The following is a 13,788-nucleotide window of genomic DNA, read 5'->3' on the forward strand; positions in this document are numbered from 1 at the left end:
TCCTCTATTTCAGTCCTGGCACTAGAATATAAAGTTTTGCTTCTATGCCTTTATGTATATATATTCTTCTCCTGGACTTCATTTAAAAATTTTGAGTATGGTTCTTTACTTGTCCTATGACACTTAAACTTTTTACCAAATATTTTGGATGGTGCTATATTATAATTTTTTCCTACATTTGAATTATTTGTTCTATTGAAAGCACTGCCCCTCATCTTTTTTCATATCTATGAAGCCAGAATACCTAGCAAAAGCACACAGGAAGATCCTTAAATAAATGATTCTTCATTATACCTAGTTGTCTTATGAGAGGAAAGTGATTAAAATGAAAAACACAGTGAAATTTATATTTATAATCAGAAGAAAGAGATTGCTAAAACATGCATGAAGTATTAAAATGACACATCCTCAGAGTCAAATTTTAGGAGCATTTTTGAAAGGAAAATATTTCAAAAACTAATTTCTTAGGGAATATATTTTAAGGAGGAACTAATCTTATTATTTTTTCCAATGAGAGAAAAGAGAAGATGCAATTTCTTGGTATCACTCTCTATTATAAATTCATACTTGAAAAAATTTCTGTGAATCTTACAAAGCTTATAACTCATCCGAACTATTTACTAAAAAATACGGCGGGGGGGGCGGGGTTGGTGGAGCCTGGGGGGCTCAGTTGGTTAAGTATCCAAGTCTTGGTTTTGGCTCAGGTCATGATCTCAGGGTCCTGAGATGGAGCCCAGTGTGGGGCTCCATGCTCAACAGAGAGTCGGCTTGAGATTCTCTCTCTCCCTCTCTCACTGCCCCTCCCCCCACACCCTCTCTCTCTAAATAAATAAATAAATATATCTTAAAAAAATATACATGGGGGACTTGTCACAAAAATATAAACTCAGGGCACCTGGGTGGCTCAGTTGGTTAAGCGACTGCCTTCGGCTTAGGTCATGATCCCGGAGTTCCGGGATCGAGTCCCGCATTGGGCTCCCTGCTCAGCAGGGAGTCTGCTTCTCCCTCTGACCTTCCCCCCTCTCATACTCTCTCTCTATCTCATTCTCTCTCTCAAATAAATAAATAAAATCTTTAAAAAAATATATATATAAACTCAGATTTAATCAATTTGTGTGTTTTAAGTTTGGAAAACCCTTTCAAATTCTTTTACTCTCCTAGTATTCCAATAAATGATTCATAACTTTTTTATAATCCTAGTTTATGGCTAATGGTGAATACAGCACATATAGAGATATACAGGACCTATAGAGAATTTTAGATATAGATGGGTTTCTACTTAGATTTCTTATATCATATGTGCAAACATTAGTATAAATATTTATACTAAAAAGAAAATTGATGGCTTACCATTTTGAAATATTCTTCAACTGATTTCTCAGTCTATTAAGTCATCTTCAAAATTCATTTTTAAAGTAAATTAAGGCTTATATTAGTGAATCATAATATTTCAGAATTCTTATAAATTGATTTTAAGGGGCACTAATAATATGTATCAACTATTCATTAGGTACATTTTTCTTTCAAAATCCTGCATTTAATATTTCACTGCTATATAGGTTTCTCATTCCATTTTCTCTTACCTTTTATTATATCCTTTTTGGATCTTCAGTCTCCTTCCTAACTGCATCTAATATGATTATGCTTTGCCATAATAATCATTATCTAACCTCATTTTGGTGTCTCATCTCATATATTGTGATTGATATTCAAATATCCTCATTTATCTCTTGTTAGTTTCTCCCAATTGACAATCTATAAAAATTAATTACAACTACTGTGGGAATCGGGAACTGAGAGCATCTCATTCCAGATTTCCCTCACATGATCCAGGAAATATTCTTTATCTAACCATCACGTATTTTCAATGATATTTAGTAATGGCTAGGGTTAAGTTTGAGACTAGAATGATGACAGAGAGGTTTAACAAGTGCAGTGTTACGTGGACCCCTTTGTTTATACACTCTCAGCATGTTAGTCCATTAATTTTACTGCTATGATCTTGTCATCCAGCATGGGGGGCTTTTCTTCTCCTACTGTCATATCAGCAACCTCCAACAAGTAGTGCTGCCATTATACTCATTACTCAGAATTTAGTATGCTGTTAGACAATAAATATCTCTAAGTTTCTGCCCCCTCCATTCTTTCTCATTTTCCTTTCAATTCCATTTTACTAGCTGTTAATGGGCCACCTCAGCCAGGGGGCATTTGAGCAGAACTGAACACCATGACTCAGCATCAGAAGAACTCTAAAATGTATAGGCGGTTACTTCTTCCTATCTTCCCCTCCCTAAGGAAAAACTCAATGTGTGAGTTTCCTCCTGTACCTAAACTAGCTCAGCTTTGCAGATTTAAACACGTTCTACAATGTGAGTTCTGTGCCACCATACTACCAGGCAATTGAAAGGAAACTCGATAGAGTAATACCGCAGCAGAATTGAAATACATTGTGAAATCTTGAAAAGTAGTTTTCCTGTGCTCTTATTATCATTGCTCTGTATTTCTTTCCTTTTTTTATAAGTGATGCCTACTTCACAAAGCATACTTAGCATTATCTATTACTGGTTCTTGATAGATTATTTAGCAAACATATTTTTTAAAACTTAGCATCCTACTTGAAGAAGTACATATACATACATGTTATATTGCACATATTATGTTTTACAAATTATATATTATAATGTATATATGTGTGTATAAACATATGTGTACATATATACATATGTGTATATATACTATTAGTGTATATACACTAATAGTATATATTTACTGTTTAAAATCATCTTTAAAACATTTTACTATACCTAGAGTTTCTTACTAAATGTTTTTTTAATGCTATTTTCCCACTCTAAAGAGAGGTTGAGGAATTCATATCATACTGCTCATCATTTACATATTTATTAATTATTTGCCATGATATTTAAGCAAGCAGCTTTAATTCACAAAGACTGGCAAATACAGTAGTATATTACTTTTCAGTTTTTCAGAGTTTTTGTGAATTTTATTCAGCTTTTATATAGTAGGTTCTACAATTATATAAGCTTAATTTTTAAAACATCAAGAAAAAAATAAAACTTTTTTTGGCGTAAATTTCAGAATATACCATCTATCCATTCTTTTTTAGAGTAAGGCACACTGGGCAGGAGGAAAGAAAACAAAACACTCCAGGTAGAATTCAAACTGTTTTCTGACAACAAGGTCTTGCTTCAAGGACATGCTATTCCAAATTATTTCAATTCCATCTGTTCAATTTGTATGCAACACAGTATTTGAATTTGAGTACCTCAGTGCTATCCTCTACTTCTGGGAGAAGGACCGAACATTCTGGGTGTCTACCAACATCTTTCACCATAATGTGAAAATGTTGACATAAAGGAAATAATCTGAGCCAAAGGAATACCACAGCCTTGCTAAAACTTCTCCAGAAGGAGTTAATTTTTTTATTGATTCAGCTCATGCTCAGTGCTGCCCCTCCCCAATTTGCAGGCTATCTATCCAAGACACACACACATCTAAGCTCTGGTACATTCTTGAAAAGCTTTTGCATGCAAATAAAATACCTTATGGCACAATACTGTCAAAAATATAAAATAATGTCACTTTTCAATTAACAAAACAATTCAGAACCCTGACACTGCATCGCAATACTAAGGTCTGAGTCAACCTTACTAATACTGCATCACCATTATCCTAACTCAGCACATTCTCACAATTACCTAACCTAGAGAAAAACCTTGCACTTACCTGATATGCTGAGTTGTCTGTTGTTCTGAGTATAGTATTTATTGCAAATTGTCCATTTCAATAAATGCAGCGACAGTTATACCACAATACGCCTCTCTCCTGCAGCAGAAAGCAAGTTAAAAGGACTTCAAGCTGTGACCTCAGAGGCAGGCACAGCCGCTCCCATCCTTCAGCCAACCTTCTGGGGAGAGCAGGTTAGATGACAGTGAAGCTGTCTCCCTACATAGCAATACTTTCAAATAAAGCATTCTGTGCTAGGAGCTGGGGGATTTACATCTTCCAAATTCGGCTGGCCCAAGTCAATGCTGCTTCTATGCCTGAAAATATTAAGCATTTCACTGCAGTCACTTAATGCAAGAAACTATCTGAGGCGACTTCACAAACCCTGTCATTCTGTTTGGAGACTAAAGAATGAGCACCGCATGCATAATTCATGCATTAAAATCTTCAATGCACTTCCTGTAGTCGCTGTTCTATCCAGTAATGGGCTATTGATCACCTCATCACTAAGACAATTGAAGCTCAGCAATTGGTTTATTTCCACAAATAAAATTACAACCTAAATCACAGACAGAAGGCTCCAACCCTGCAACATCCACTCGGGTAAAACACTCACATAGACGAGATAACATTTGCATACTGCAGAATGTTTAAACTGGACTTTCTCTTTGGCAGAAACACTGTAGTATCTGTCTTCTTTTATTCAAAAGACATACTTTCTGAAGATTTAGACTGAATATTTTACATTTTAAGTGAGATATACAGAGTTGTTTTTTTCCCTGCCATTTCTGAAAAATCAACAGGCTAAACTGAAAATTAAGAAAAAAAAAAAAAAAACATAAAGAGAGATGTATGGCTACAAATCATAGATTTTTACCCGGATTCATATGGATAACCTTTCTTAGAAGACTTTAATTTTAAAATAACTAATTTTTCATTTGAATAACATGGAAGAGATTTTTTTAAACATCATAGTGGGTACATATGTTCATCATTGTTAAGTATTTTGGATGGTAAGCACCTTTTTTTCTGGGAGTTTCAGTAGTTCTGAGAGTCCTTTCTTTTAGAATTTAAGCTTCTAAGGACACACCATGGTTTGTTTCTATTACTCTTTTTTCACTACCTCAAAAAAGCAGGCTTTAAAACAAAATGTGCATTTCATTATGCTAATATTCATCAAAGGAAAACATAGGTAGCATTTTAAAATGTCATAATGATTTTTGTGAAAAATACCAAAGTGGGAGAGCCATGTAAAACAGCAAATGTATATAAACGCTTGTCTATTTCCCAAAGTATCTTCAGTGTAAAAATTAATTAAGCTTTATTTATCCACCAAAAGAAGATTAAATATGATGTTACTGCGATCATTTAGAAACCTAATGTTGTGTCTTTCCAAAGCCTCTTTTTATATCCACATAAGTACCACATACACACACACAATTATCATAGTTCTATGTTGTCACACCTGACTATTTGTAAGACCCAAGTGAAATCTTCAAGTTCATAGCTTGGGGCTAGACTAGAGAAAAACTGTCAGAGTATAACCAAGGTTTCCTTTCTAACAGTTACACTCTACAGGGAGCAATTCAGCCTTGGAGGAAGCATGATCACAGTGACTTTCAGTCAATAAACCAGTAGCAATTGAGATCAGCCTGTGAGGGTAGTAGGAGTGCTGATGACAACAGGGATGGAGTTCAGGGATGTTCCGAGAAATATTTCTTCTTTCCAAAGCATGTAAGAGCATGACTGCTAGGTCATAGAAAAGATAATTGCACCTACTTGATCAAGATTATACTGAAATACTCTAAATGGCAGTCTAAGAAATTAACCATCCAATTACTATGTATATTATATATCTCATATTCCATAATATTTTCTTCTACCCCAGGAAGATTCTATTTGAACACTTGTATATATTGCCTCTAACCTAATATACTTCAAGTGAACTACCTAGACCTTATTTTATAATATTTATCTGAGTAATATTCTTTATTCTTTAAACAGAAGATTGAAAGACCTCAAACATTTAAAAAATTATAGAAGTTATAGCTAAGGATTAATATCCTGCCAAGAATTTTATCAGTTTAATCATCTACAGTAGCAATTTTGTATGAAGATAACACCTCACTTAAAAATAGTAGAAAATTTGAAAACTTTAAAATGTAACTTATCAGGTATGGGGATATAGAGTATAGTCATTTAGGAGCTATAAATTGCTGACATAAACTAAAATAATTACACATGTAAGCATTAGAAATTTAACCTCTCTGTAATAATATGATTGAATAATGCATAACTAGGTGGATAGGAAGAACTTAGTTCATCTCTCCTGCAGTGAGCAAGAAGAAAGTCAGTATCTTTTCTCTGATACAAATATCTAAGACCCAAGTTTAAAATGTATCTTTGTATCTACCTGGTGCATTTTCAAATTCAGTTGTCTTAAAGGTGGGGAGAAACACACACAAACACCTCATGGACCTAGAAGAGAACAACACTAGAAGTCTGCAAAGAAGAATATGGCATAAGAAAAGCTATAGGGGTGATAAATCCCTAAAACATCACAGAGGGAGCTGCAAACAAGCCTTGAATGGGAACAACTGGGGGAAAAGTAGTCAATTATTCTCTTACATAAAACAAAGCCAAAAACTGTAATAAGAACCAATTTCCGCTTTCCAGAAGTCTGGCTATGCCTAAGAAACACACTTAACCAATCTTTTCAAATGGAGGGAAAACAGAGATGGTGATTTTAGATGAATTTGATCTCTTTGCAGATCAAGAGGTTTTTCCAGTATTTTGAATCTATAATGCATGCAGAATATGAAGTAAACTCTGTAATGTACAATAGGGTCAATAAAGTCAATCAAAATTTGCAAATAAATCAAAGCATATTTAGTCTGCTAAATTTGTGGTATCTATTAAGATATATAACTAGACTATCTGACTACTGCCATTTGGAAAAATGCATAATTTATATCCATTATAAGAAAACATAATGCCATGTAGCCTTAGGAAAATAATTCAGCCTACCAAAGTTTCTCCATTTCTAAGCTCAAGGGATGTAGGAGCATACTGCTTTTTTTTCTCTGAGATTTAAGAAATCCCTTCTTCTTTTCTTGCTCTGTCCTACCAATACTATAATCATCCCCTAATCATAACACATTTATTTAATTAAACATATTTATTATGTACCTTCTACAAGAAAGGAATTGTGCTAGGTGCTAGGAAAATAAATATGTACAGATCAGTGGCCGCCTCCAAAGTAGTCATACTTTAGTGGTGGAAACAGGTAAACACATAGATACAGAGTGATGATTATAATCACTTTGATATATGTTAAGATATGCAAATGAGATAATTACTAAAGGGCACTATGCCTGTATGCTAAATGACTTCTAGGTATTAATTCTTATTTTTACTCCACTAGATGAGGCATAGTAAGAAGAAATACTGGCATTACCAACTGCCCATAGTGTATTTAGGAAATGATTCATGGCGGTGGTGATACTTAAAGAAACTGAGTGGTATAACGGAATTAATATAGGCCTTAATGTTTGACAAATTTGAAAATAAATTCAGGCTTCACATGCTAGCCACACTCCATGAATATCAGCTTTATATTGTTTGTATAATACAGAAATAAAATTAAATATCTTTCTCTAGCTTTCTGTGAGAATTAAATAAATAATTTAGAGCACAATAGTTATAGTATAGTTTTTGTAGTCATCCAGATGAGAGTTTAAATTCTTCCTTGATTTCTTCATATTTAAAATGGGAATGATATGAACATCTTAGAGTTATTAGGAAATTCAAATATTGCAATGTCTTTATATCACTTAACACAGTTCTTGACACAGTAAGGACTTTAGAAACATTAACTCATTTCTTCCCAAAGCTCAATCTTGAAGAAAAGTCTTGAAGGAAAAGTCATTTTCAGTAAAGAGAACAACATGCATTTGTAGGGAGGCAAGATATCACATAATATGCTTGAGAAACTGAATTGTGTGTATTATGAGAATTTGGATAAATAGACATTTTGTCAGGTGATAGGGAAAAATTATATAAAATCTGACTTATATAAGGCTCTTTCAAAAACTCTGTTCAAATTCTGATTATATAGAACATTTTTTACACTGTTAAGGAGTTTGAAGCTATTCTACAGAGAGATTTAAAAATTTCACCAAGAGAATCATATGACTAGATTTTGTAGCTGAAAGACAGACTGGGAGCAGTAAACAAATGAAAAATATATGTTTAATAGAATACCATTTGCAATCCACCAGAAGTGATGAGGACCTAAACAAGGCAGACATAGGGATGTGGATATATGGAAAATATTCTAGAGATATTTGAACATTAGAGTCAGTAGGACTAAGTAGTATGAAGAGGTTGGGAGGAATCATGGAAGACTTTCAGGACTTGGTAACTCAGTGTCCTTCTGTCACTCTTATCCAAAGAAAAAAGAACTACTGATATCATAAGAAGATGGTGAGATGAGATTATAATATTGCACACAGCAAGGGAGGGGTTGGTAAGGAATGGATACTTATAGAATTTCCAAAAGACATATTGATAATGAAGCCATAACACACTTAGGTGTTTGGATAGCGACCAGAATTGTTTAAGGTATGGAAGTCAAAGAAATAACTCAGGGTTGAAAGTGTGCAATGAAAAGGAGGTGGAGAATGAAACCCTGAGATGTAGATAACGAAATGAACTGAAAGCCCTATGTTAACTTGCTATCTTGACATCATTTATAAATTGATTGCAAAATGGAAAACTTCTAATATATATTAGAACAAGTATTTATACATATACATATATGTATATATATTATAACATCTCTTTGGTCATCAAGAAATAAATTCATGAAATAAGGAGGAAGAAAAAGCTATAGGGAATAGGTATCCTAATATGTCTCAAAAATCTGAGGTACTTCTACATTGTCCCTGTATCATTGGATTCCTGAGTTCCATTAAAATACCCACCATTCTCTCAATATTCAGTTAGCTTACAGATATCAGTATACTGCCATGGCTTCCCAGGTGTCATAAAAAATGACCCAATTGTAGTTCAATATCTATGTAAAATGAAGAAACTAAGAATCCTACTAAGGGTTACAGGTATAATTGAAAAATATAATTTAAAGCCTTTTAAGTCTATAAAGGTATTATATCTCCCAAATAATTATTATAATCCTTATTTAATCCTATTTACTTTTAGTTATTTTAAGAGAAGCAGATCTTTTTAAAGTTTTTATTTAAGTTCCAGTTAGTTAACATACAGTGTAATATTAGTTTCAGGTGTATAATATAATGAATCAACACTTCATACATCACCTGGTGCTCATCACGAGTGTGTTCCTTAATCCCCATCATGTGTTTATAGCAGTTTTTCTTTTTAAGTGACTAAATGCTCTTGGAGGAAGGCATATTTAACTTCAGGTCAAGAGATATCAGCAACCAGTTCTACCCCATGAGATTCACTGAACAGCTCTGGGTATATGTCAATCTGTCTCTAGATATATATTAGGGAAGAGCTTTAAAAATTATATTCTTCCTGTCTTCTCTAGTAACAAATTAAAATATTTGCAAAATAGTTTGTTCCAAATATATTTCTAGTCTCAAGATAATTTAGGCCTACTTCACTGTGTCTCAATTTTTTAATTGAACAGAAGTCTGTACCCTCTTAGGTCTTTTAGGATTTTTAAGCTTTTGTAAAGAATGATTCAACCCATGAGTCAATTCTTCAATAAGGTTTAATGGGGAAACAAAGGTTTATGAATTTATGTATGAATAAATGCCAACGACAAAATAGATGATACATTAACTACAATATTTGATTGTATAAAACCTTAAAAATACAAACACCTTTTACGGACTTTATATAAGTTTTTGCCTCACTATCACTAAAAAGGCACTTAATTAAAAACTTCTAAATACATGTATTTTTAAAATAATCACATCATAATTATAGGGCACAAGTATATATTGTGTACATTCATGTGGGATGTGCATACATGCACAAATATTTTAAAACTTGAATTATACTATATTTCACATTAGTGTACAGAGGTAACTCTACAACTTGCTGAATTTCCACAAACTGACATAGCTATCCCACCTGCACTCTGATCAACAAACAATATATTATTAGAGGTCCAGAGGCCCTTTATTCTCCCCTCCATTCTCCACCACCCACCCAAAGCCACTGTTCTGACTGCTAACAACATAAATTAGATTTTTTTACACAACTAACCTGTGGTGATGCAGAATTCCACAGATGTAGAACTATTTCAAAAATAAATTTGCAAAAGTGTTTCCTATTCACACTCTTCCCATTCTTATTTGACCATAGTTTTAAAATGTAAAATGTAACTGTTATATTTTCATTTAATAAAACAATTTTGTATAAGTTCCTTTTGAGATGAATACTTTAGAACACATTTTATTTTCTACCAAAAGCTAGGTCTCAAAGCAGGATATTAATGTACCAGTAAATTCTTTTGTGAAATATTTGTTTTTGTGGAGTTATTATATACGGCCATCAACTTCACTTTTTCATAAGCAGATTTATCTTTAAATTTGCAACTGTAATTTCCTGGATAAGATTTCATCACAGATGTTTGTCCTATGAAATTAAAGAAGCACTCATAAAAGGGAGTGGATGTAGGGATCTTAGGGAACAAAGTGATACTTTACTGAAATGTATGATGCTTTAAATTAAAAACAGACAAGTGATTTAAAGTAGGGACTACAGGGCGCCTGGGTGGCTCAGTTGGTTGGGCGACTGCCTTCGGCTCAGGTCATGATCCTGGAGTCCCTGGATCGAGTCCCGCATCGGGCTCCCTGCTCAGCGGGGAGTCTGCTTCTCCCTCTGACCCTCCCCCCTGTCATGTACTCGCTCTCTCTCATTCTCTCTCTCTCAAATAAATAAATAAAATCTTTAAAAAAAAAAAAAAAAAGTAGGGACTACAAGTTCGAATTTATAAGGATAACATACAATCTAGACTGCCTTCTTAGTGCGGAACTATCAGATGCAAAACTCTTGGCTACAGAGGCCATTATATAAGCCAGTAATAATTATGCTTGGAAAATAATCCCAATTAGTGACACAAAGAAAAACAGGTTTATGAAATAGAGGGGAGAGAAAAATTAGTTTGGGGCATGCAGGTGTGAATGCAAAAAATACCTGGCTTTCTTCTGATCCAGCTAATATTGACTTGAGCCCTTTCTTTCACAAATATTCACTAATGTGGGCTATGGATCAAAATCCAGTTCAGTACTGGGAATTTAATGGCCCTTATCCCAAAAGGTTTAGAATCAGTGGTCTATTGGAGCTAGCCCATACCAGCTTTTAAACAACTATTTTAATTTCCAGAAACTTTAAGCCAATTATTAAACACAGTTATTATTTATAATTAAATATGAATTTACATTTAAAGAAATTATATTTTAAAAAGACAAATACTCAAAATACATCACTTCCTATACATTTTACTATTATCAATGCTTTCGAGATTGTTTACACCTATTCTATCTGTATGGTGGAAATGCTATATAATAGTGTGCTATTGAGCAGCTCTAACTCCACGTTCAATAACATCATGTTGCTAGGTTGAAACCAACCATGGGGAAAATAGTTACAGGACCAAAATCAGCAAATGTGAAAAACCAGGGCCTTTTCTTTTCCCCTGGAAAGCCAGTTGTTAAACATTTACCAGCACTCCTCAGCTTGGATTTCAATGTCTAGAAAGTTGTAAAAGCAATTATCCTTAACCAACTCCACGAACACAGTTTTCCAATTTTAATTTTAACACTATTCCCTCAAAATTTCAACTAATGTTATCAGTATGGACAGGCAAAAGCTGAGTTGTAGTAAACTCTCTTGGCCAACTGAACAATGATTGAACTTAAAGGAATGTCTGAGAATATTTATCCTAAAAGATCTGTACTTTTTTCCTATTAAGAACTGGGAAAGGGGCACCTGGGTGGCTCAGTCAGTTAAGAATCTGCCTTTGGCTGGAGTCATGATTCCAGGCCCTGGGGTCAAGCCCCCCTGGGCTCCCTGCTCAGTGGGGAGCCTGCTTCTGCCTCTCCTTCTGTCACTCCCCTTGCTTGTGCTCACTTTCTCTTAAATAAATAAATAAATAAATAAATAAAATCTTCAAAAAAAAAAAAAAAAGAACTGGGAAAAAATTCAGGATATTTTCAAAGGTGGTTATATCATCCAGGTAAACAAAGAGTTTAGAAAAAATATTGAGGTTAACATCCCTTCATCAAATCATAGAAAAATGTTACATAACATTAGCTATAAATATGTTTTTAACTATCTGATTGTCCTTCCTTCTTCCACAATATTAAAAGAATTTTTAAATAATAAAACAATTACAAATATACTAATCAGTCCCAGATGTGCATTTTTGCTATAGTTGAATAGGTTAGTAAGGTGGGTACCTAAAAATATATAACAATAATTTAAGAATAATGCGATGGTTTAAGAGAGTAAGATCAAAAATAAGTATTACAAATTCCACTTGAGAAAAATACAGGAACACAGAATGATAATGAGATTCTGCCAGTATATGAGAAGGATATTGGGGAGGTCCACTCCTAGTAAGTCTTACTTAGGATCTTCAAATCCCTCTAAATTTGGAACACTTATAGGACTACCTCAGAATCTTTAAAATTGACAGGCTTTGATTTGGGTACACAGAAAGCTTCAACTTGAGAAGAGGATGGTACCAGCTTTTGGACAGACTAGAACCATCTTTAGGTTTTCTTAAGCTAATGTCTAACATTAGAGCTCTGTTGGAGCTCTGTATACTCATATCTTAAGTGCTACTAAAGTTAGTCTTTTTCTTACCCTTTAAAACATCTGAAATTAGTTGTGAATTAGATTTAACCAAAGTGGCAATAAAGCCTCCATCTGGATCAACTATAAATTACATCGACTCATGTCCAGACTAAAAGAAGGAGCATGCTTTATTCTGGTGATAAATATCATTACTTTAGTCTCTATTGTCCTTTTACACACAACCTACAGTGTACAATAAAAAAATACTGCAGGATATAAAAAAAGGAACAAGAAACTGTGTCCCGTATCAAGAGAGTAGTCAATAGAAGCAGATCCAATAATATAGGGACAAGGATATTTTAGGATTGGACAATGTCTGAGGAGATGAGGCTTTAAAATGTATATTGTAGTCACTTAAAAAGGGGGAGGTGGTGTCTGGCTGGCTTAGTCACTAAAGTATGTGGCTCTTGATCTCAGGGTCCTGAGTTCAAGACCCACATTAGGGGTAGAGGTTACTTAAATAAATAAACATTTATGTATATTGTAGTCAAATGGTGAAAATAAACTGAATCTGAAAGGAAACATTGATTATAAGCATAAAGAGGCAAGAAGAGATCAAAGAGTTTTCTGAGGTAGAATTGATAAGATTTGCTGACTGATTCCATGTTGGGGATAGAAGAAGCAATGTTTGGAACACCTTGAAAACTCAGTGGATGTTGACAACAACAACTAAAACTGATTATCCAAAAGTTAGAATAAATATAAAATGATAGAAGACAGTAAACTGTATATGTCTACTTCTCCTCTTTCTTGACTTTTCAGTGTTCTCTCTAATTTCTAATAGCCAGAACATTTATTTATTTGAATCCTGGGATATCATACTCTCTTGCTTACTTCCTTGCTTCTCTGGCATTTCTCTCTCATCATCAGCTCATTTACTTTATTTCCACTTAAATATCTGTAACCCTAAAGATTTCTCTCTCTTGTCCTGTCCTGTTCTTTCCTCTCCCCTCATCTCTTTTTCTCATTTTTTGCTAAATAGTCTCATCTACTCTCATAACTCAATAGATTACATGTAATGAATTCAAACTTGTATCTCTAACTAAGATATTTTTCCTGAACTCCAGATCCATCAACCCTCATACGCCTAATGTTTATGCTTGGGTATCTCACAATTATCTCAAACTCAGGCAGTTCACAAATGAACTCAACTTATTTTTCCTAAATTTGGTTTTCCTTTTTACCTCTCTA

General features: G+C 33.8%; 1 protein-coding gene across 2 annotated transcripts in view; it reads right to left on the bottom strand.

Moving 5' to 3' along the window:
* The window catches only part of CNTN1 (contactin 1), a 362,269-nt gene that overhangs the window by 241,351 nt on the left and 107,130 nt on the right, over nucleotides 1–13,788 (bottom strand). The window contains exon 3 of one of the 2 annotated variants that reach the window (XM_032420204.1): nucleotides 3,745–3,843. The exons of the other annotated variant lie outside the window; for it this stretch is intronic. The gene's annotated coding sequence lies outside the window, so the exon portion shown is untranslated. The remainder of the gene's footprint in view (nucleotides 1–3,744; nucleotides 3,844–13,788) is intronic. 2 annotated transcript variants of the gene reach the window in all.

This window comes from Phoca vitulina, unplaced genomic scaffold (assembly GCF_004348235.1).
Source record: "Phoca vitulina isolate PV1807 unplaced genomic scaffold, GSC_HSeal_1.0 scaffold23, whole genome shotgun sequence".
Classification (NCBI taxonomy): Eukaryota; Metazoa; Chordata; class Mammalia; order Carnivora; family Phocidae; genus Phoca; species Phoca vitulina.